General features: G+C 39.7%; 1 protein-coding gene across 9 annotated transcripts in view; it reads right to left on the bottom strand.

Annotated features, from left to right (window-relative positions):
* The window catches only part of LOC134227446 (putative polypeptide N-acetylgalactosaminyltransferase 9), a 359,233-nt gene that overhangs the window by 198,746 nt on the left and 134,063 nt on the right, over positions 1-26,424 (bottom strand). The gene's annotated exons all lie outside the window — the stretch shown is intronic.

Genomic DNA, 26,424 nt, shown 5'->3' with positions numbered 1-26,424 from the left:
TTTTCTTTAATTCGTACACAAACTTATTGAACCGGTTTTAGGATTATTTCATTTTCGAAACTAGTAATCACACACATCGGTTGTCTATCCTGACCTTTGTACTCTTTGAAACAAAGTGTTCTAATTTTCTGATCATATGGTATCTGTTTACACTTGAGAATGACAGAACGATGTTCCCTACGCTCGTTATAACAGTTTTGGCTTACCGAAAGGGGGTCAACTTTTTGAAAGGGATTTTGTTCGAAGATCCACTTATGTTATGTGCTTATAGCCTATGTATTGTGTAACTTTGAATAGCTAAGTAATACAGATTTATTTTGAAACTTGTTTGAAAGAATGTTTTTCTTTTTTCATAAAACAAATGGAACTGTAACTCTCAAAAAGCAAGGTTGTTTTCAGTGTATCGTACCTTGGAGTAAGGTAAACCAAAATCGGCAACCAGACAACTGAGAAGGCATCTCAGATCGCGTGGAGGACGGGAAGCACCCAGGCAGGAACCGCCGTGCGTGAGCCGAAATGACCTACCTATGACTATACAGAAACCCCCGCAGCTAATCCTCGTATATGTCTTGCATGAGTGAGTTCAGCGTCCATTGCATCCTCTCTACGGGTTTGTCCGAGGCCGTATCTATGCCGCTAACAAGTAGCATGGCATTCCAATAATTTTAGGAACGTGATCATGCTGATATGACGTGCTCCACCGATTCTACTTCAGACTTCACCTATGTATTCCGTATAGGCCGGAAAGTCTGCAAGTCCAAACCTTCATAAAACATCTATGTTCAGACAATACATCTCTGATTTCAGAAGCACACCTGACCACACCAATTTGAGTTTCATACTTGACTTAAACTAGCAATACTTTAAAAATGTTGGTGTTATGGATTCAACAGTTTAGAGTCTATCAGAAAAAAACTTTTCCAAGAAAAACCAAACAAATATTCATATTCTTTGCTTTCTTTAAACATTCTTTGCTATCATTTTCCATTAAAATCTCATTTCCCATGCAATTATTCGGATTTTGATTCTTATTTATCGTTTGTTATTTTTGTTATTTTTTTATTCCCCCCCTCCTCGTATTTTCCAAGAGCTTTCGGACATAAAATAAATTTAATATTTATATCGGCCTTACATATTATAACTAGGAATATTGTACCTGACATATGATGAGTTTGGTACTATAAATTCCATTTAATCCCACCACGTTTTTAATCTTCATAGAAACGTCTTTTTCTCGTTTGAGGCCGTTTCGGTGTCTCGCACTTGACTCGACGAGGCGTCGACTGGAAGTCGAGTCAAGTGCAAGACAGTGAAGACGGCCTTACATTTGATACGAAATACGTATCTGTACAGATTACAAAAGTGGTAGAACTAAATGGAATGGTACCAAACTCGTTTTATAACAGGTAAGTGATGGCATTCCACTAAAAGAGCTTAAATAATTTGTCTGACATAAATTTAGTTTGTGGATACCCCGAGGGCCATGCATATTCAGTGCAAATATTCCTACGGGGTAGGTTTATCATGGCAAATATTTGTATTTGCTGTCATCGTGAAAGACGATTGATCTTTAAAGAGTATTTAGATTTCTTATTTTTCGAGTCAAAGAAATGCATATTTATTAATTATTCTATAAAGTAAACGAAGAAAGAAGAAATTCCTCAAGTGATGCCCATTCATCCGATGCCCTCCGAATACAATTTGCAAATCAAGTCCTAATGAAAAGCGGAAAACTTTTTGCCATCGCCATTGCCGCAGCAGCAACAGCTGCATACTTTTATTTGTTTATTATTGTTTCCGATAAGGAACGCAAATTTGCCTTAATTGAAAACTATCTCCTCCGCTAAACTGCGTTGCACCCGGATTTAGTTAGGAGTGGTGGCAGACGGCGGGAAACAGCTTTTTGCGCGGATAAAAACGAAACTGTAAGAAAAATACAACAAACAAAACACTCCGGGTTGAGTAATCCAGTGCCGTATCGTGGCAAAACGGGGCAACGACGGTGACGACGGGAACTTATGCTCGGATACTGATATGAGCGGCTCAATGTAGTGAAGTGGGTTGGTGCCAATGGGTGGTGCGCTCCAAAGAAGAAGTTTGAGCATAAGCACGATGAAGAGGAAAAAACCCTACATAAGCATATGCAAGGAAAATATGAAAAGCAAAACTTTTTCCTGTCTGCCAACCACCACCAGACTCTCGCTTCTCCCAAAAAGTGCCCTCAAGCTTGCAGTGAAGTGCTTTGTAGTGCCACCAAGGTTTTCTTTTCAAAATCGGAAGAAAAGAGTCGAGCTTGAGCTTGAGTTTGAACATTAGCAGCATCAGCAATGAGGAAAACGTGAAGAGTCGGAGCGGCGCACACAGCGCCCTCCGATCTGGGATCGTTCGCATCGGAAAAGCACCCAGTCAAAGTAGGCGAAGATTAAACGCATCAACAGTTGAGTGCGGTGATGGTATTAGGAGGAAGGAAGAGTGAATGAGAGGAAAATTTAATGTTGGGAAGTGATTTTTTCCCCGTATCTTGTTCTTCTCCGAGCTTTTATCATAGACGCCAAGTTTGCAAAAAGTGCTATTAATCACGTTTATGGGAAGGGATTAATTAAAACTATGGTTTAATGGAAAAACTGTGCTTGAATTATCTGTTGATTGAAATTTTTGTCGGTGGTGGAATAATTTTATTAAGCTGTCTCGGAAAATAGACGCAGTCCATAATCATCCCACCTTGCGTCTGATTGACCGAGTAGGAAATTACTAACTTCCTCTAGCGGTGAAGCTCGAAACTTGAAAATCAATGATGCCTAACTAAGTGTTGGCCAATTTCGATTCAAGCAAACAGGGTCAAGTATAGAACGAACCAAATAGGCTCTTCATTTTCTTTAAACCTCTTATTCTGTTTTGCATTCGGAAAAACATCAGATGCAAATTACTCCCCCCACGAAGCTCAATTGGTTTGCTCATCGTGGAAACTCAAAGGGCCATTGTTCCGCGATTTGTTTGACCGATTCTGGTCTTTTCTGCAGCCAACCATCAGTGTGACAGAGTTGACATTTGGCATCGATTAAACGGACGAATTCCTGCGCAATCTGAAGTTGCAGCAACGATAGGCACCATTCGAATACTTAAGTGCCTTTTACTTGGGACCATGCAATCTCGACTGAAATCGAAGGAGCCCTCCGTGCAGTGATGCTGCCGATCGTCGTTGTTGTTATGAAACTGAACTGCGCCTCGCACATTCTGCAGCTGATGCGGGGAATGCCGCAACCCCAAACACTCGTAAAAATACACAACCGAATCGATGCACATTGGGGGGGACTGGGCAGCATTGTTGGTCCAAATAAAAATTCTCACTCAAATTATAAATGATGAACAATATATAAATATGAAATACTCGGATTTATCATTGAAGTCAGATCCCTTATTTGTTCTTTATACGGCTGGTTTTGGTGAATCAATATCCTTTGCATTCTATAAAACATTGACCAAAGTCCGAATTTCGACCACAAGTTTGGTCCGGTCCCTTTACTGTGCGCTTTATTGGCGAACGGCTCCCAGGTTCTGCTCGAATCTCATCTGCTCCCGCCAAGTTGTCGAGAAGCGTCGTCATCGGTTTGTTTGCATGTCGTGAATGCGCAACTATTTTGGAAATTTCAATTGAGCAGACTCCACTCCAAATTATGTTGATTTTAGCGGTCTACAGTTGCGAATGCAGTTTTAAACTGTTTTGCTTTGTCTGAGTACCCCTCGTTGGATGCATCCAAATTACGAACAATCGGAGTCAATGGGGTGGCGAAGGTTGAGTAGCAAACACCGATCGAAAATTGTTTGGATCGCAAATGTTTATTCCGGTCGGTTTTGTACAGCAAACTTGCAATCGCAAACACAGGCAGGCGACAGGTGCTTTGTGTATCTAATTTAAAATTAATCCTAGCAAGCCGGTATCATTAAAATGCAAAGCGTGCTTTGCGATTGTTTACATTCTATTCATTGATCTTTCTCCTCACTGAACAAATCCGTTACTACGAGCCTCACATCTTTACACATCAAACGTGAGTTCTGCAGAAAAAATGTATGGGAATCGAATGGGTAATTGCCACCGTGTTCCACACCACACAAATACTGAAACAGGAGGTGATAACAATGCTTCGTAGCAAATCCGATCGAATCTTCATTCTTGTTATAGATAGCAATCTCTTCTTTTTTTTCTCAATCCAACAAAACAACAAGAAGCGCTTGATGTCGTGACAAAAAGCTCCGGTATCTCATCTTTTTCTTCCATTCCAATTCCTACACAATGCAGATAACCAAGCCAAGATAGAAGGCAAACAGAAGCTCGTTCGACGCTCAAGACGAATGAATAGATGAATGGGATGTTGTGATTTTTCGCCATTGCTCAAGTTCTACCACTTCCTTCTATTTATGGCGGGCTGCCGGGCCATAGATAGGTACATCGTGCAAATATGTGATTGTTATGGCAATCGACTAAAGATAGATATTACCATACAGCTGCAACACCGGCGCAGATGATGGGGAGGAAAATACGGTGAAAGGCTCGTCGAGGTCTTCATCGAGTTACCGATTGTCATCGATAATTCAATTAGGCAATCGGTAGTAGTAGCTCTGCGATGCAGTTGGTAGTTGACGGGTAACTCAATAAAAGAGAGGATATTTGCAATGGATAACAATGGAGCTGTCAAATGGGGATGATGGAGAACACAAATGCAAAAAAAAATATACGCTTCACCCATTGTCGATTGGTTGTAACGGAACGCGCCAGTGATTGGAGCAAGCGGATTTCGATTCACCGATAAATGGCAGTGCAATAGGGATGAATAGATCAGATAATTGAAGCGCAGATATTGCAAGGTTGAAATGTGTTTTTCCGTAGGATAATCGTTCAAAGTGAAATAGTTGAAAATCAAATGGCATCATAATTTGCATTTAAGCTTCTAGAGGCTTCAGTTCATCGTAAACTAAGTGGCACATTGCGTTAAAAAATAACCCAAAGGATGCTGAAAATCTTTGCTAAAGAATGTTCATTGCCATCCACAAAAAAGTTATAACGCTTTGAAGATTGGTTGATCAAACCATTGACAAAAAATCGTTTATTCTGCCAGCACTGCCGAACTGCGTGGATCAATAATTATTATCATAAATTTATATTTTTTTATTATAGATCTTATAGGGCTTTGGAGCTAATGAGAGTTATTCGGAATCATTTCACAAAGTGAAAATTCCGACAAGAAGGAAGATGGGATTTGCTCTCTGACAACCATAGGTTGCCCGATAGTGCTGTCAAAAAGGTTGATTTCTTGCATATTGTTTGAACAATCAATTTTCAAGGCGTAATGGACCTTCCAGTTACGTACTTTTCTTCGGCAAAGTGTTTGGGCATCTTTCAGACTATATGCTAACATATTGAGTCACGTAATTGACAATAAATTGAAGCCGCTAAGGGGAAAACTGAAAACTGTTTCCCATGCTAACCTCCATATAATTTTCAAAAAAAATGCAAAAAACGGTGATGCAACCAATCGAGCCCATATTTTACATAGTTGATTGGGGTCCTAAAACAATTCAGAAAAACCTTGATCTCATTTGATTGGATAAGGTTTGCGTTTTTTCCATACAACTGCGCCCCAGTCTAATATGTACATATGATCACGTTACGAAGATGGAGACGCATGGTACACTATGGATCATCAAGCCCCTTTTCAATTTTTAGTAGCACCCCGTGGGAAATAATTAGGATGGCGGAACTTTATTCACAACATTCCCCAATCCGTATTGCTTAGTGTAGTTAGAGTAATATTTGCCAGTTTTGCCACGGGACGTCGTAGAACTCCGAATGAAGTGTTCAGTGAAGCACTGAACATTGCGACATCTGCCATGCCGTCCAGGAAACACACATAAAATTCGTCATACAATCCAACCTACAAGTTCAACGATAATGACTAAGTCCTGATGACTAAGTCCTCAGACTTCCCGTAACACGGTAGATCACTTTGACGTAGTGTGTTGCGGTGTAAGATCTACCAAACAGAGCCCAAGCTTAATCCGTTTTTCTAGCTAGGGCAATAAGTTGTGGTAATTAAGGATTCGTCGTATTTAGTCCCCGCTACCAACAGCAGTCTCAGAAATAAAACATAATTAATGTTACCTTGCAGACAGTTGAAAGACTCGAATTCCTCTTGTTTGAGGCTAGACTGTATGCAGCGGAAACAACTTTTCAAGCAATTAGTTAAAAAAAACCTCGATACCCGGTCTTAGGCTGAACTGACTGCTGGAAAAATCGAGTTAGGGGTTCAAATACGTACTAACTCTTCTTGAACTGGTGAACAATGGTGGTGAGAGGAACACACGGAAGTTCATATTACTGAACAAATTCTAGAGCTTGAAATGGTCTTGTAGACAGAACTAAATCCCGGGTTTTCATTGTTTTACTGCTGATATTCTACACCCAAAAAACAAATTTGACAAGAATTGTATAAAATCTGGGCATATACAATTCTGTAAGCTTTTTATACAAATATTGTATTAAAATAATACAAATCTGTATTATTTTAATACAAAAATTGTATTAAAATCTTCCGAAATTGTATATGCCAAATTATTATACAGTTTCTGTAAGGTTCTTGTGCAGAATTGTATTAAAATCTGCCATCCGCTGGTTGGGTGATAGAAGCAAGACAAGGATGTGGCTAGGGCTCCGATGCATGGCCAAAAACAGTATCACTGTTCTGTTTTCTCATGAAAGGGTTAATTTCCTATTGATAAGGGGCGCGCCTTCAATGGGATTGCTCTCTGTGAAGGGTCTAAATAGCGGGACCTTGTTACGGTGGTCTTGAGAAAACAAAACAACAACTGTATCGAAACCGATACTGCATTGCTTCTCAATAGCACTGAAGTAATTCGACATGCACTTAAACACTAAGGATACGGGTAACGCTACAATAGATCTAATAACAGGTCACAGTGGCACACCCGAACAGGAAAAAAAAAGTCCTCAGACACCACTGGTCGAATGTCAACGAACTATTTAGTTCATGTACTAAAGGTGGGAAGGTATGCCTTTGCCCAACAGGGCTAGAATGAGCTCAAGAGACGTTGCTACTGTAAGAATTCGCTTCTATAATGAAAGACATCCTTTCGGGAGCGATACCAAAGTCGAAATGGTTTATTTACTCATGAAAAGTCTACTATATTACAGTCATTTACATCTCTCCTTTACGTAGTACAATATTTTGATGACAGTTTTCCAATTTAACAGAATTAACCCTCAACATTATTTCATACAATTGCATTTATAAATAACATAATCTTCCAATTACTTACTCCGATTCTTACGACTGTATCGATTATCTGGCTCTGGAGCACACGTTTGTTTCTGATCCGATTCTTCATGTCCAGTAGTCTAATTTCCCTAATTTGTTACGATTAATGAAATGTTTAGCAAATTCATAAAATCTGATATCATAAAATCTGATTCTTGGCGTTCCGCTTATAATCCACATACTTCTTTCATTTATCTTTTCTTGAAAAATCCGATTCTCTTACTGAATCGTTAAGTCCTGGATTAGCTATATATGAAAGTTTTTCTTTGAAATTCGTCTGAAAAAAAAGCTTTTCTGGAGCCTTGTTAAGAGTAGAATGGGAAACTTGTTATAGTTTTATGTTGTTCAAATGATTTTACTAGCTTATTTTGAAAAGGTGCGTAAGGTACTAAATGCTTCTTGTGAATTATCACAGTTAGTAGCGTTAATAGCAGAAAAATCCTCAAATGCGAGAAGGTGTTCTATGTCTTACAGTAAATCTTCCGGATATTTAAATATTTAGCGTAATCAACGACTATTAATGGGGGCCCTCCTTAGCCGTGCGGTAAGACGCGCGGCTACAAAGCAAGACCATGCTGAGGGTGGCTGGGTTCGATTCCCGGTGACGGTCTAGGCAATTTTCGGATTGGAAATTGTCTCGACTTCCCTGGGCATAAAAGTATCATCGTCCTAGCCTCATGATATACGAATGCAAAAATGGTAACCTGGCTTAGAAACCTTGCAGTTAATAACTGTGGAAGTGCTTAATGAACACTAAGCTACAAGGCGGCTCTGTCCCAGTGTGGGGATGTTATGCCAATAAGAAGAAGAAGAAGAACGACTATTAATAAATTTATTCCGTTAGTAACTTCCACGAAGTGTAACGCTAATTTTGTTCATTATTGCATGTTTTTACATATTGTTCCACCGGACCTTTCCCCTGGTGCATCAGCGAGTTACAAAATATCGATTATCGTAATGCGTCTATTGTTCAAAATTATTTCTCCATTCTACAAGAGTTCATCAAGTTTACAATCAGCTTGTAGTGATTGAAAGTTATTTTACCCTCTTCTGGACAAGTATGACATCCATTTGATCAGTTCTATTAGTTCATGTCTGTGGTAGTAGCGGATTGTATTACAATAATAATCGAAGATACAAAATGGAAGCATGAATTATTTGAATGAGATTTGAATTTCTAAATCGAAGCAATCGGCTTTCGAATAGTAGGCGCCATCGCCATAGTAGGTACATCGCCTATGTATCACTAGATATCACAATTTTATTACAATCCAGATTTAGATTTTCAGATCAATTCAGATTTAGAACCTTCAAGGCCACTATAGTCGCAGCAGTTGTAACAAATGATTCTAAGCTTGGAACGAAGAATGACATGATTTCAATAAGAAAACTTCAATTTGTCGAAAACTTCCTAATCAATGTTTTCTAATTTGAGAATTTTAAAACAAGTTCAGTGTGTGTTGATAAACGACTATGATTAGACCTAAAGCAACTTCGTACTTCTACCGTCTTTCTTTTTTTCACAAATTTTAGCAATATCACCCAGTTTTTCATATATTGCTTTTACCTTATGAGCAAGATAAGTGGTAATCAAGAAACTCCAATGATTGAGCACATGACTAGTTATGTTCTTATCTAATTTCTACTTATTTTATGGGAAGTAGTATATAATAGGCACATTAGAAGATTCAAATCTTGAGAATTTCCTTATCAGGTATTTGCATTAAAATGAAATCCGTGTTTTTTTCTATGAGAAGCAAGGATGTTATCGATCATTTAGTAATCTGCGTTCGATCATTTAGTAGTTTGTCAATAACATTAATTGTTGCTTTCGACTGTGATTGATTATTGACGACGGTATTTTTCGGCTCTTTTAGTCTTTATGATAAGCTAAAACGGGTTTTGCTTCAACTATCCGACGATTCGGTGTTTATTACACCTTCTTCTTTAGAGGCTGCGTTTTGTTGTACTTATGTGTGTCATGTCCGACGTATTACTGTCTAAGAGTTCTAGTAATGGCGTCCAACTACGGTGCATGTTTTTCATTTTTTGTTGCTTTCGAAACTACGCTTTCGATAAAAGCTGTGACGATATTTTATCGCCCTGTTCAAGTAGTCGTTATAAATTATAGTCAATAACTCATTCCAGAGGCTAAATTTTAAAATGTGTTGTATGGTGGACTTATAGTGCAAAGGTGTATCCACTGCTCTGCCTAACAGTTTGTATTATGATTTTCAAAAATAACGGAGCTATAGCTCCAGTAGCAGTAACTTATACTAAATGATTGGAATTTTGTTATTATTTAGTATACGTTACTGCTACTAGCGTTATAGCTCCATTTTAAGTTAAATTCAAACATCGACCTGCTAGGCAGAATTGTAGAAAAACATTTGCACTAGAAGTCCACCATACAAGATTTTTTGAAATTTAGCCTCTGGAATGAGTTATTGACAAACTACTAAGTGATCGAACGTAGATTGCTAAATGATCGATAACATCCTTGATGAGAAGCCAATGTGGTTTCAATACAATTTAGAAATAACTTAGTAATGATTATTATTTATTTAGTTAACATCTAAACAGATAACACTGCATCAATAATTTGACGCCACAATACACGGTTCGAGACCGCATCTCTCCATTCTCGAATGCGTCTCCTATATATAAGAGAGCGTGAGAGTAAATCGTCGATTTCCCATCTTGGGAAAAAATGTTGCAAAAGGCAGTTTTTTTTTTTAACTAAAGCGAAATACATCCACATGAAGCTTCCACCGGATATAGTTATGTCTTCGCTATTGGATAATGTAGTTTTGAAACAAAAATACTTACCCTATCCAGCTGGAGAATGATTTTTCTCCTCGGTGGGTGGTTTTATTACTGGGGGGTGGTACAAGCACAAGGCTGTCTTTCTCGTCAATGACTGGATAATGGTAATTTGAGCCATAACAAGTTCTTGGGAAATTCCTTGGCCGAAAGCGACCGACTGCCGAACGGTTAATTTGGCCGAAAAAGGCGTTTTGTCCTAATAGGTTGTCTGGCCGAAACGATCTTTTGACCAAAGAAGGCATTAGGCCGAAAATGCCGTTTGGCCATTTGGCACACGGCCAAATGTCAATTACTGAACGGTCAAAAATGGCAACTCGTTTGGCAAAATAGCCTTTTGGTCAAATTACCATTGAACAAAATTCCGTAACATCTCTACTTTTTAAGTCGATACTGGCCTTTGAGCCAAAACTCTTCTTGAACCGTCGAAAAAGTCGTTCAACCGAACAGATCATTTGAGCATGAGCATTATGACCGCACAATTCGTAGTTGCTACTCCGTGATTGACTAGAACTTGCGAAATTGTACAGAGAACACAATAAATGGGGCTTGGGACTAACTACCCATTCTCAATGTACACGTTTCGGAAGCTCAAATATCTAAAGTCAATAACGGCGCCGACCACGTCCTTACTAGGGTGGTCTAAGCGGTGGTACCAAAACCGGTAATACCGGTATTACCGGCCAATTTTGGGTATAGAAAATACCGGTATTGGAGACGGAAAAAACGGTATTTTCGGTATTTCAAATTTTCCTGACAGTATAAAAAATCTCGACAATTTTTTCACCTACTTATATCAGCTCAACTGTAATCGCATATCTGTCCCATTTAAACAGGAAATCCAGCATAGATGGAACAAATATTTGGTTACAAGCAGTAAAGACTCATCGAGCAAAAAATACAACACTTAAATGCGCGCATGAGTAACTTTGCCCAAATAATCATCATTTACCACAGAAATTTCCGCCAATATTTCGATGCGTTTAAGGAATGAATCCAAGAGAGACGATCCAAATACGCCGATCTTTTTGCTTTTTTGAAAAATTCTGCCGTGAAGCAATTAATCATTTTGGCATTTTCTTCGAGGCATCCAGAGCTACTTTGATTAAGCAAGCGTATGGGATCTTGAAGCGTCTAGAATCATTCCTGATGCGATCGTTGAAACTGAGACAACGACCATACCTAACGATCGTTACGAAGAAGATGCCACTATGGAAATTTTTCTGGTTCATCGGTTAAATAACAACTTGTGAAGAGACTGTTGCAGAGCAAAACACTTGCGTTGCTGGTGGCAAAAACGTTGACGCCAGGATCCTTGCATACAATCCGTAAGGAATTCTCCTACTATGAATCGGAAGGGATTAAGGGCAAGTATTTGACACTGATTTTCGACGGTCTTGAAACCATTCGTCCTACTTCGGTTGAACCAGAGTGGGCATTCTCAGTAGTTGGCAACATTGCTAACAAAATCCATTGCGGATTGGGAGATTGTAACGAGCATGTCCGTTCTTTAAATGTTTTCGTATTTACTTCAGTATACATTATCCAAAATATTATAATTAGTTTGAACCAGCCTAATACTGGAAAGTTCGCCCACTGCATGAACCTTGTTTCAAATTCACGAGTAGCGTCCCACAAGCAATCATTTAAATGAGTTCCTACCCTAGCCAACTCACACATGCTGTAACCGTCCAAAAAGGGAAAAGTGATAGCAGCAGATATGAAATTTGCGCGCTTGCTGCTGTGCATTGACCCCCGGAGGAATGCATTCAGGGGATATTGAACTTATCCCGAATGGGTCTCAGATTTAGCGAGCTGGGTGATGTAAGCCTTTCGGCGAAGACTAATCCCCCTCCCTTTAACCATGATCGTTTCGCGAGCGTGGGAATTATTCAACCTTCGGATTTCCGCTCCGGATTTCCCGAAGGTTATGATTGCAAACTAATTAATAATGCGCACATTGATCTGAGGACAAATTGATTTTGATCGATCACTTCGTTCTGGCTAGTGGAAGAGGCAGGAGTGATCGGATTTATAATTGTCGCGCCGTGATGTGTTTTTGGAGGTTAATATTAACATGTTTATCTTTAATTAAATTTTAACTAAGTCTTTCCCGTCTAGATTGTAGTAAACTTGTTGAGTTGCAAAGTTGTGCGAATAGTAATTATTTTAGTGCGTGTTGACGTGTGTTCAAATTATGCAGGTTTGTGGCATTCTGCGAAGCTAGACACATCACCCACCCAGCTAAAGATCGCTTCTGACCCCACCGTCAGCTACGAGGAATTTTCCCGGAAGTACGTCGACCGGAAGAGGGCTTGCAAACCTTCATCGCGCCCTAGGCAAAGCTAGCAGACACCCAGATTCATCGCGGAATTGCGCCAATCGTCGGCAGTTTATCACCGCCGACGAAACATTCATCGACGCGGTCGCGTGAAGACCACAGATCGGAGGGAAGTTCATCAGCGTCACGCTCATCGACGCGAGTCTCGATCCACGGTGCGTCTCTACATGAATAAACGACCGTGGTGATTTCCGTAAATTCCCTCCACCCAAAAGCGTACGCAAAGCAAACCGTAAGTAATCATGCATGATTAGATAAGTCCATGCGCATGGCTCAGTTCCCGCCGCTACCGAAGAACTAAAAGTAAGTAGCGTGCCAATACATCTTCCACGTGACTGTCCTTAGCCCAAGCGCTTGCGCTGACAGCCGCGTCTGAGCACACACACGACCAACCGTAATGAACACACTGCACGCATAGCACTCAACACGCCCCGAATGAAATGAAGACAGAGGTAGATAGAGAAAGAGAGTAGCAAGGGAAAGCACACAGTAGGCCCAGGCAGAAGTAGTATGTAGAAGCATAAAAACGAAATGTATGAATTGGATGAACATTTGTAGTGGGATGTTATTATTGTAATGCTGGTAGAGTAAATGCAGGCGAACCGCCGTTTAGGAAAAATCTATCCCGAATAGCATGTGACAATAAAATTGATTAAAGTCTAGCATGTTAATCGGTCGTTAATTTATTTTTATTAGTTATTATATTTTGCTGGGGCGGTTCCCCGAAACAACCACGATAACTCCCTATTCTACCTTAGCAGGATTCGCAGGATTGGTCAGGTCATCCAATGATGATAACAGGTCGTAAGTATTGTTTCGTAATCGCCTAATCCCTACGCTTGTAAAATCGATTTCCCTTCCCCTTTTCCCCTACATTGTCTTCACCCCCAGTCTTACGTCACCCGATTCGTTCCCTCTCTGAAAACGGGAGTAATTAGACCCATTCCCTGGGGATCTCAGCGGCCGGGCAGCCGTATATCTGGAAGGTGGTCTCCGAAAGGAGTGGCGCTTAAACCACCTATCTTATTTCCCCGGGGAACGTGCGGGTTGGCGGGTTATGAGATGAGTCGCTCAGTATGTAATGTTTACTTAAGTTTCGCTTTGCCCAGCTCAACAAGCAATGATTTTAACATTCGAAGTTTGTCAACAAATATTGTTTTTCATCCAAAAGTCCAAATCAAAAGTTTATATTTTACTACCTGAAATTTTCACAAAAACCGGTGTTCTACCGGTGTTACCGGTATTGGCTCCATCAAATACCGAATACCGGTTTTTGACAAAAATAGCCGATACCGACCACCCTGGTCCTTATGGTCATATTGGAAGGGAAGGATAGTTAGTCCGACTCTCGTTGCTACTAGAGACCGAGTACACCTCTGCATCTTCACGATTGTCTTGGGATAGGATATCGTTTTAGTTACAAAGGATAATTTATCTGGATTCACTTCGGTAAGTGATGCGATCTATGGGATGGGAAATAACACTCTCGCTGTCTGAAACTTTCACTTTCTGATTTATACACTCACCGGCGCAAAGCAGAACAAAATTACGGCGACCGACAGATCGTTTTGCCTTCCGCACAATGCAAAACCAAATTTTGACGACCGGCTGATCCGCTTACTGGAGAAACACGACCGGACAAGAAACAAACTTTCACTTTCTCAGTCGTTCAACCGAAGGAAAGGAAGGAAACGTAATCAAAAAATTACAACGCTTGCCATGCCATGCGCCGCCGTCGCCGGCTAAAATGGTTTTTGGCGTGACGTCAAAAACACCGCCGCCGCTGAATATCAGACCGGCACCTCTTCACAGAGGAAAGTGAGAAGTAAGAAATGAAGAGAAAGAAGTGAAAAATGAGACGACTTACTTCTCACTCTTGAATTATCATGCTTCCTGAAGAGCCACGCCTGGACTTTAAAAAAGCAAATTACAGCGGCTTGCTTGATGCACTTCTTCAGATTGACTGGACATTCCTAGATACTCTAGAGATCGATTATGCTGTATCTCGTTTTACAAGCATCATGCTGGATACCATAGCTGAATTTGTTCCACCTCATCGCCCTGCTCCTAAGCCTCCTTGGGGTAATGCACGCCTTCGACAGCTCAAGCGAATACGATCAAAATCGCTCAGACAGTACTGTAAACTACGCTGCCCGTTAACCAAGCTGCAATTCAATCGTGCTAGCTATAATCATAGGATTTACAATCGTTTCTTGTACAGAAGGTACACGCAGCGAATGCCGAGGAGCCGAAATTCCGTTTTACAGAGGAGAGAAACCAAATTTCTATGAAAATACGTACTTTTGTGAATGAAATTCCGTTTTTCACAACAAATGAACGTGCCAAATGAAATCCAGCAACCCACATGCATTCTACAAGGCCCATTCTACAAAATTCAAACTTTATTCTCAAAGTGAGGAGCCGAAATTCAGCTTTGCAGAGGAAAGAAACCAAATTTCTATGAAAATACGTACTTTTGTGAATTAAATTCCGTTTTTCACAACAAATGTACGTGCCAAATAAAGTCCAACAACCCACATGCATTCTACAAGGCCCATTCTACAAAATTCAAACTTTATTCTTAAAATGAGGAGCCGAAATTCCGTTTTGCAGAGGAGAGAAACCAAATTTCTATGAAAATACGTACTTTTGTGAATGAAATTCCGTTTTTCACAATAAATGTACGTGCCAAATAAAATCCAACAACCCACATGCATTCTACAAGGCCCATTCTACAAAATTCAAATTTAATTTTTAAAATGAGGAGCCGAAATTCCGTTTTGCAGAGGAGAGAAACCAAATTTCTATGAAAATACGTACTTTTGAGAATGAAATTCCGTTTTTCACAACAAATGAACGTGCCAAATGAAATCCAGCAACCCACATGCATTCTACAAGGCCCATTCTACAAAATTCATACTTTATTCTAAAAGTGAGGAGCCGAAATTCAGCTTTGCAGAGGAGAGAAACCAAATTTCTATGAAAATACGTACTTTTGTGAATGAAATTCCGTTTTCCACAACAAATGTACGTGCCAAATAAAATCCAACAACCCACATGCATTCTACAAGGCCCATTCTACAAAATTAAAACTTTATTCAGAAAATGAGGAGCCGAAATTTCGTTTTGCAGAGGAGAGAAACCAAATTTCTATGAAAATACGTACTTTTGTGAATTCAATTCCGTTTTTCACAACAAATGTACGTGCCAAATGAAATCCAACAACCCACATGCATTCTACAAGGCCCATTCTACAAAATTCAAACTTTATTCTAAAAGTGAGGAGCCGAAATTCCGTTTTGCAGAGGAGAGAAACCAAATTTCTATGAAAATACGTACTTTTGTGAATGAAATTCCGTTTTTCACAACAAATGAACGTGCCAAATGAAATCCAGCAACCCACATGCATTCTACAAGGCCCATTCTACAAAATTCATACTTTATTCTAAAAGTGAGGAGCCGAAATTCAGCTTTGCAGAGGAGAGAAACCAAATTTCTATGAAAATACGTACTTTTGTGAATGAAATTCCGTTTTCCACAACAAATGTACGTGCCAAATAAAGTCCAACAACCCACATGCATTCTACAAGGCCCATTCTACAAAATTAAAACTTTATTCATAAAATGAGGAGCCGAAATTTCGTTTTGCAGAGGAGAGAAACCAGATTTCTATGAAAATACGTACTTTTGTGAATTAAATTCCGTTTTTCACAGCAAATGTACGTGCCAAATGAAACCCAACAACCCACATGCATTCTACAAGGCCCATTCTACAAAATTCAAACTTTATTCTCAAAGTGAGGAGCCGAAATTCCGTTTTGCAGAGGAGAGAAACCAAATTTCTATGAAAATACGTACTTTTGTGAATGAAATTCCGTTTTTCACAGCAAATGTACGTGCCAAATGAAATTCAACAACCCACATGCATTCTACAAGGCCCATTCTACAAAATTAAAACTTAATTCTCAAGATGAGGAGCCGAAATTCCGTTTTGCAGAGGAAAGAAACCAAATTTCTATGAAAATACGTTCTTTTGTGAATGAAATTCCGTTTTTCACAACAAATGTACGTGCCAAATGAAATCCAACAACCCACATGCATTCTACAAGGCCCATTCTACAAAATTAAAACTTAATTCTCAAGATGAGGAGCCGAAATTCCGTTTTGCAGAGGAAAGAAACCAAATTTCTATGAAAATACGTTCTTTTGTGAATGAAATTCCGTTTTTCACAACAAATGTACGTGCCAAATAAAATCCAGCGACCCACATGCATTCTACAAGGCCCATTCTACAAAATTCAAACTTTATTCTAAAAGTGAGGAGCCGAAATTCAGCTTTGCAGAGGAAAGAAACCAAATTTCTATGAAAATACGTACTTTCGTGAATTAAAATGCGTTTTTCTCAAAAACTGGACGTGTTACAGAAAATCTGAATACGTACCTGAAATCAGCGTAAAAAAATCTATTGAGTACATAAAAAATGGTTGAAGGGAGCGAAAAAAAGTTCAATTTTGTTGGATAGTGTAATCTGCGAAGAAACCCTAAGCTATTCTGGTGTTTTGTCAACACTAAGCGAACAGAGACTGGATTACCGTTCGAGATGTTCCTGGGAGATAAGTACGCCAATACTGCTGCAGACAAATGCAATCTTTTTGCAACACATTTTATGGATGCCTTCATCGTATGTCAAGCATCAGCGAGGCAGATTGAACGTGCTTGTCTAGACACTCCAAGCATTCTGTCTACCCTTAGACAGCTGCAGATTACTCCTCGGCAAGTTAGTTCAGCCATTAGTAAACTCAAGTATTCCTTCTCCGCCAGTCCTGATGGTATTCCGTCATGCGTTTTCAAAAAGTGTAGCGAGGCATTGGTTTCACCTTTAACACTACTTTTCAACCATTCGCTAAGTCAGTGCAAGTTCCCCTCATCATGGAAATTTTCCATAATGTTTCCAGTGCATAAAAAGAAAGATAAGCAAAACATTGAAAACTATCGAGGCATCACATCCCTCTGCTCTTGTTCCAAAATTTTTGAAATCATCATGAATGACATACTGTTTGCAGCGTGTAAAGTATATATATCTCCGGATCAGCATGGATTTTATCCTAAAAGGTCGACCGCAACTAATCTAACACAATTTGTATCATTATGCCTGCAAAATATGGACTCCGGTGCACAAGTCGATACAGTGTACACCGACTTCAAGTCTGCATTCGATCAAGTTGATCATGGAATACTGCTTTCCCGGTTTGAAAAACTTGGCATAGGTCAAAATATCATCTGCTGGCTTAAATTATATCTGACTTGTGGTGAAGATAGGAACGGAAACATCCAACATTTTCAGTAACTCATCTGGCGTGCCCCAAGGCAGCAACCTTGGCCCGCTTTTGTTTCTGCTCTTCATCAACGACCTCTCTACAATGCTTCCAGATGGATGCCGAATATTCTATGCTGATGACTTGAAGCTGTACATGACTGTGAAAAATTTGCAAGACTGCGAAAATCTACAGTTACTTCTCGACTGCCTGGGTGAATGGTGCTCGAACAACTTTCTGACTTTGAGTGTACAGAAATGCTACGTCATATCCTTCCACCGCAGACAACGGCCCATTAACTACGACTATTCAATCAGACTCTCACTCGTGTTTCGCAAGTTCGTGATTTAGGTGTTACACTCGATTCGGCGCTCACGTTTCGTATACACTATAACGACATGATCTCTAAAGTCAACCGGCAGCTCGGATTTATTTTCAAAATAACCAAAGAATTTAGTGACCCGCTATGCCTTCGATCTCTGTACTGTGCCTTGGTGAGGTCAATACTCGAATCGAATGCCGTTGTATGGTGTCCGTATCAATCCACTTGGATCGCTAGGATCGAAGCAATTCAACACAAATTCGTCAGATATGCCTTACGTGGTCTGCCATGGCGTGATCCTTTGAATTCACCGCGATATGAAGATCGCTGTAGACTTCTGGGAATCAAAACACTTGAGCAAAGAAGGAAATGTTCACAAGCTGTATTCGTTGCAAAAATATTGTTAGGAGAGACCGACTCGCCAGCCATTTTGTCTCAGCTGGGCCTATATGCTCCGGAGCGGATCCTTCGACAACGTGAGTTCCTAAGACTTGACGCCAGGAACACCGATTACGGATTACATGACCCAATTAGGTTTATGTCAAGGAGCTTCAATGAATTTTATGAGCTCTTTGACTTCAACACGTCTGCTGCAACCTTCAAAAATAGGCTTCAAGTCAGTCGACATGGACCAGAAGGTGAGTGAATGTCCATACACCCCAATAGTGGAGAATTTTTCTACCTTTGCTTTTTTTATTGCCTCGGACTTCACCAATGATGCAATGACGAGACGAGACGAGACGCGATCAATCAGATCTACATGGACTACACCCTTCCTAGGAATAACATTTTATTAATGATAAGTGAATGTGTGTATTCCGTACGTCAAATGTTTTATATTGTTTTATTTTGTAATGATGTTAAAAAGATATGGAGTTTTTACGCCATATTGAGTTAGCTACATGGGAAGTCGCTCAATATGGCTTTTCTCCATCAGGCTTCATTAAGACTGTACAGTCCGATGAAGTGAATACTAAATAAAGAAATAAGGAAAGAAATGTCTCATTTCTCTTTTCTCACTCTTCATTTCTCTTTTCTTATCTCTCATTTCTTACTTCCCACTCCTCAATTATCATTGGTCACTTCACATCTAAGGTCGTATGATCTGATCAGCCAAACGACATTTTCGTTCAAATGATAATTTCGGCCAAATGACCTTCTAGGCTAACTTTCTAGGTCAAATGGCCAGTTCGTCATTATACACAGTGCTCTACTTGGGAAAGGAGGGGAAAGTAAGTCATTTGCCCTTAATTATGATCCAAAATCAGCATCTAGTAATTTCTCCATCAGACTCATTGCTAGAATGAGGATTTTCTCATGAACGGTAAAGAACGACACCAGAGACGAAAGAGACCAAAAATGCTCATTAGCACTTGAAGTACCTCTTTTTTCGTCGAAACAACAACTCCATAGAGTACCAGTACTACTTCCTCTCAAAGAGCTTACTGAATACAAATTCAGCCAGATCGGAAGCCATCTCATTGATAGAATACATTCTAAAGTAGAAGCAACGTGTGTATCGAAACATTTTACTTGGTCTCCTTCTGAGTCGCCGACCCTTAACCCAACATTTATTTGGAGCTAGACACTCAATTTCTTATGTGGAAGTCCACTAGCGCGTTAACCGTGTCCATCTGGAGTGTTAGATCAACTGCTGCTATGAAATCAACGCTGTTCAATTTAGAGATGGGAAAAACGGATCACTACGTTGAGCGGATAATGATCCGGATCTTTCATAAGGATCGGATCTTTGGATCAAAATGTAAAAAGAATGTAAAATTGTGAAACGGTTGTCATCCAGGACCATACGTCTGACCCATACGTACAATAATTTCACCTCTCTCTTGTTTACAAGCATATATAACATGTACAAAAAGTTAGATAATTTGCTGATTTGGTGAAACAGATTTTCCAAAAAGTGAGCTTTAAATCATTCACTCAATTCAAAGTTCCGGATCATTTTAATGGTTCCGCATCTGAGCGCCCATCTCTAGTTTAAATAGTCATCCACATAGTGGTTGTGGCCAATAACAGTAACAGCCTACAGTGTTGAACTTAATTTTAAGATTTAAAAACATATGAGGAAAAAATTACCTAAAACATTTCGTAATTATTGCAACAATTAACGATTTTTTCGACAGCCGTACGATCAAGGATAAACGATTAACAGATAAGCAGACGAAAAAGACTAAATATTTTCCTGAAAATCTATTACTCAATTCCTTTACCACCATCTTGCGTGCATGTTACTCGAACCAAAGTTTCATATAGGGTAACCGGCGGTAATGTTGGCCCTGGATGTAACATTGGCTCATCACGCAAATTATTTCAGCGATAATACGTCGGTTTGTAGGAAGATATTAACCACTGCTTCTTTAGAAAAGTGTATCAAACATATATCTGCTTCATTACTCTAGATTTATACACTTCTTAAACCATTAAAAACAATTATCTTGCGTGACAAATCACTTTGACTCGGTTTTTTAGCAGCCATGTTTCGTTGACTTATGCAGGCTGGCTGTGCTAGAGTTTTTCTTTTGCCCAATAAAAGAGTTTTCTGAATGAACATACCTGCTTTCGCACATCAGATGAATGGATAACAACCACACTATGTCAGATATCATTTTTATTTCACAACTAGCTTTATGTACCCGGCCTTGCTCGGAATTGCCAGTTTGATTCGCAGTTTTCTTTTACAATCGGAAAATGATAAAACCAATTGATCAACAGGGTAGTTGTGTTTATTTATTCATACTTTATCATTTGATTAAAAGAAGGCTTTTGGAAACATTGACTGATTTTGAAGAAGGGATCGTGGGTTTGAAAGGTCTTATTCCGGGAAAACGTCTATTTCTAAAGAAGGAAAAACATTCATCGATGCCATATTCGGGCAACGCATATTTTTAAAGAAGGGATCACACCCACCATTGCCTTATTCCGGGCAAATGCCTACTTTTGAAGAAGCAATCACATCCACCATTCAGAAGGAAACACATTAATCATTGCTTTTCACTGGGCATACAATTATTCCGATGAACAACAATACCCAATCCCAATACCCCGCAAAGAATTTGTGTTCCAAATTTGGTCCAAATCGGCCAAGGGGTTCAGAGTTCACACTGCGTTGATCGATAATTAAGCAATACCCCTCCCCCCATACCCTCCCCTTTTTCAAAGAGCATACTTAACCTCCCTATCGTTCCCTCTGTAAGATAAAGGATTTGTGTTTCAAATTCGGTTGAAATCGACCAAGGGGTTCAAAATTTACACTGAGCTGACCGATAACTAAGAAATACTCCTCCCCCACACCCCTTCCCTTTTCCAAAGAGCATGCTTAACCCCCGATCGTCCCCTTCTTAAGAGAAGGAAATTGTGTTCCAAATTTGGTCGAAATCGGCCAAGGGGTTCAGAATTTAAACTGCGTTGATCAATAGTTAAGCAATACCCCTCCCCCCATACCCTCCTCCTTTTCCAAAGAGCACACTTAACCCCCCTATCGTTCCCTCCGTAAGATAAATAATTTGTGTTTCAAATTCGGTTGAAATCGGCCAAGGGGTTCAGAGTTTGCACTGCGTTGATCGATAACTAAGCAATACCCTCCCCCATACCCTTCCCTTTTCCAAAGAGCATGCTCAACCCCCCTACCGTCCCATCCTTGAGATAAAGAATTTGTGTTCAAAATTTGGTTGAAATCGGCCAAGGGGTTCAGAATTTACACTGTTGATCGATAACTAAACAATACCCCTCCCCCACACCCTCCCCCTTTTCCAAAGAGCATGCTCAACCCCCTATCGTCCCCTTTTTAAGATAAGGAATTTGTGCTCCAAATTTGGTCGAATTCGGCCAAGGGGTTCGAATTTAAACTGCGTAAATCGATAATTAAGCAATACCCCTCCCCCCATAGCCTCCCCCTTTTCCAAAATGCATGCTCGACCCGTCCCCTCCTTAAGATAAAGAATTTGTATTCTAAATTTGGTTGAAATCGGCCAAGGGGTTCAGAATTTACACTGAGTTGACCGATAACTAAGCAATACCCCTCCCCCCACACCCTCCCCCTTTTCCAAAGAGCATGCTCAACCCCCTATCGTCCCCTTTTTAAGATAAGGAATTTGTGCTCCAAATTTGGTCGAATTCGGCCAAGGGGTTCGAATTTAAACTGCGTAAATCGATAATTAAGCAATATCCTCCCCCCTACCGTCCCTTTTTCCAAAATGCATGCTCGACCTGTCCCTCCTTAAGATAAAGAATGTGTATTCTAAATTTGGTTGAAATCGGCCAAGGGGTTCAGAATTTACACTGAGTTGACCGATAACTAAGCAATACCCCTCCCCCCCCACCCCCCCCTTTTTCCAAAGAGCATGCTCAACCCCTATCGTCCCCTTTTAAGATAAGGAATTTGTGCTCCAAATTTGGTCGAATTCGGCCAAGGGGTTCGAATTTAAACTGCGTAAATCGATAATTAAGCAATACCCCTCCCCCCATACCCTCCCCCTTTTCCAAAATGCATGCTCGACCCGTCCCCTCCTTAAGATAAAGAATTTGTATTCTAAATTTGGTTGAAATCGGCCAAGGGGTTCAGAATTTACACTGAGTTGACCGATAGCTAAGTAATACCCTCCCCCCACCCCCCCCCCCCTTTTCAAAGAGCATGCTCAACCCCTATCGTCCCTTTTTAAGATAAGGAATTTGTGCTCCAAATTTGGTCGAATTCGGCCAAGGGTTCGAATTTAAACTGCGTAAATCGATAATTAAGCAATATCCTCCCCCCTACCGTCCCTCTTTTCCAAAATGCATGCTCGACCCGTCCCCTCCTTAAGAAAAAGAATTTGTGTTCTAAATTTGGTTGAAATCGGCCAAGGGGTTCAGAATTTACACTGAGTTGACCGATAACTAAGCAATACCCCTCCCCCCCCACCCTCCCCTTTTCCAAAGAGCATGCCTAACCCCCCTATCGTCGTCTCCTCAAGATAAAGAATGTGTGTTCCAAATTTGGTTAAAATCGGTAAATGGGTTCAGAAGTTATGCTGGAACATACATACAAACATACATACAAACATACAAACATTGAGTTTTATATATATAGAAGAAGAAGATAGAAGATAGAAGATAGAAGATAGATAGATAGATAGATAGATAGATTTCCATTAGTAAAGCGACATAATTAACCAACACTTTTTGGACAATACTGGGGGCACCCGTAGCCAAATGGTGGCATGCGCTTTCGATTTGTAGCACCACGTTAGTATAGGTGAAACTCTAAAATCAAAACATTCTCACCAATAACCCGTACTGGAGAAAATAACCGAAAGCTGCGGATAGAATATCCAATGCTTGCGATTAGGTTGCTAAGAATTTTTGTAAAAACAGGTTAATCCACTCAGCAGTTAAGTTTCATTCGCAAATTACATAACGCTAAACTCAACCCACACCAAGCCTCTAGTAATGCTTCATGTATGGTAGGGTTCTGAAATTTATAAAGTCCTTAACGCTCAGACAAGTACCTTCCCACAACCTAAAACGTCATGTAGAATCACGATATAATCGCTTTCATTCGCAGAACATACCAAAAATAATTGCCTATAGGCTCAAGAAAAAAAGACCATTCGATTCATGTGCCAACCCACATGGATTTTTGCAATGGGGTTGTACTCATGAAGGGTATGTGTGGAGCCAATGAATTATCACCAAAAAGTGTGTCTATCAAATACATAGTTTATCAAAATGAAATCCATAAAGTTGACACATACTTTAAAAAAGGTCAGTTTATGGAATACATGCGTAGGAAAAATGATTTCCATTTGCTGGATTTTTACGTTTGTTATTAATTATTCTTGAATTTCCAAGGCTTATTTTACCTCTAAATCAAACCACAAATCGCTTATTACGTTGGAAAATTTTATTGCTGATATGATTTTACATGAAAACTGTTATCAGTGCGATTCATAATAGCGGCAGCAGCGAATTGTTCGATGGCTGAAGCAGCGAGTACTTTTGCGAAGCGCTGGATGCTGATGTTGTCTTCATAAAAAAGAAAATACTTGGTAGTTGTTCGTTGAATTGTCCATTTCCCGCATGTTCTCTGTGATGTTCTGTCTATGTTTGACTTTCCGTCGAGCTTGCTGCTGCTAGTCCAGCTGGACTCCGATTCTTGATGATGTGAAGTACGGCCGGTATTGATATTATTCATCTCACACGGATGCATTGCTGCTGAAGCAGAACACCAAGATCGAGAACTAAAGTGTGTGAAGTACGTTTTCTTCGCTATAGTAGAAGGTTCAGATGATGAATCCGATGGACTTTCTTTGGATTACACGCAGCACCTATAATTATAATGTTCGATTTCAACACTTTTTATATTATTTTATACATGAAATACTTACCAATTCAAGCAAAGGAACGAATTAGCCACGGATCAGGGTCTCCAGTTAGCCTATATCTTCAACGCACTCAATTTGGTTTCTTCAGCCTCAGGAATTTCATTTTTCACGGAACGCCATTTTTTTTCCAGCTTGTGATCATCGACTTGATGAGCATATTTCATTGTCGTCGAGTTAGTCGGTGAATGCCTGAAGGACACTCAATGATTCATTTAAATCAGGCCTTTGTCAAATACATAGTATGTGCCGCACGTATGATGATCATTGGAATCAAATTAATTTAATGAGAAGGCGTATTTCAGCAACGTATGAGCAAATACACATACATTTAAGGAGTCAATTTTCTTGAGTGTACCTCACGGCTTCTAAACACGATTCAAGCAAAAGCGATTCAAGCATCAACCTTTCGTGATTCGATTAACCATTTTCTTCATAATTTTGCAAATAAATGATTGAATTAGTGTAAGAATATTTAGTTTTATCATCTTTCGCATGAATCCTACAAACAATTTCTCATTTGATAATGGAAAGATACAATGGATTATAATATTATGTTTCATTAAATAAACTTTCAACGTCATTTCATGTGCATAATTTCAAGTCAAATTACTTGACAAATACCTTCATCATAATTTAGATTTATTATTGTTGGCAAAATGTATTTTGATCTGTAAAATGATACCGAAAAAGTATTGTTTCAACTCGGGAAGTTGAAACACGTGAGAGTTTTGAGAGGATTCACAACAGCTGATCGATATAGAGAGGAGTGGAATCAAACGCACGTACCAATCATGAAACTTCAATACAAGCAGAGTTAAAAACAAGCATCCAATAATTGTATTTATGAATAATTGTGTAATAATAGCAGGTAGTTGGCACAGTTATAACTGTTTATGCACAGTGCAAAGCAAGGGATTGCCTTGAATTAGTTTTACAATTGGCTTTCTTCAGTAGTGCGTTATGCATCATCCCCACGTAAAGCATTGTTTACGTTTTGGAAAAAAGTTACTTTGAGAGTATCGCGAGAGCGAGAGCAACACAACTGCCATGGTTTCAACTAGCAGTAAATCTCAAAATTATGCGGCAGCCAATAATTAACGTATGCAATTTGTTTGAAGGCACAACATGGGGGCTAGAACATGTAGCCTTTTTGCAATTGCAGTTTTTAATACAGTTTTCATTTTTGTAAACTTCTTCACTTGCAAACATGGTAAATATTTGGGAAAAAATTATTCATATAATAGTATTTTCGTTAGCATGTCCTTGGTAAGCATGCTATTGGGGGGATCTGAAACGCATTCTCACAATCAGTGTGGTAGTATTTTACATGCAACCAATTAGAATTTACGCTCAATAAGATGATTTGATTTTCTCTATTTGTTTGCATGCTGCCTTTATTCAACGCAAGCAAAATGACTGGCACTATAAACAGCAACCCGTCTTTATCTCTCGTATGTTCGAAATCAACAATCACTCGTCCCAAGTGGGCCGAAAAATTATCCACCTGATAGGGACAAGGATGCCGACGTTTTGTCCATTTCTCTCGAGACTTTCGCTGGTTTTAATGAGATATTGCGGACATTCATCGTCGTTTTTTGCTATTTGGCGTCAAAACCAAATGTAAGCAAGCCGACTGGTGGAATAATTCTGGTTGGAAATGCAATATATGAAGACTTATAACGATAAATGTGCTCAACCGTAGCATAATGGGCCAAGGTTTGAGCCGTTACCCCTACGACAACAGAAGGCGCTATAGTGAAATGTCAAACTCGAAATTTTACGACACTTGCGTATCTAGTTGTGAAACGCGCAGGTTATGAAAAACAAAAGGATCGTCGAAGTCTTGGTCGATGGTATTTCCTTCAGTGTTACATCTGCTCGGCTGTGGTACAACCGAGTCTGGGGTTTGCTGCTG

This window comes from Armigeres subalbatus, chromosome 3 (assembly GCF_024139115.2).
Source record: "Armigeres subalbatus isolate Guangzhou_Male chromosome 3, GZ_Asu_2, whole genome shotgun sequence".
In the NCBI taxonomy this organism is placed as follows: Eukaryota; Metazoa; Arthropoda; class Insecta; order Diptera; family Culicidae; genus Armigeres; species Armigeres subalbatus.
Note: the sequence above shows the minus strand (reverse complement) of the source record. Positions and strands in the feature narration are given on the sequence as shown.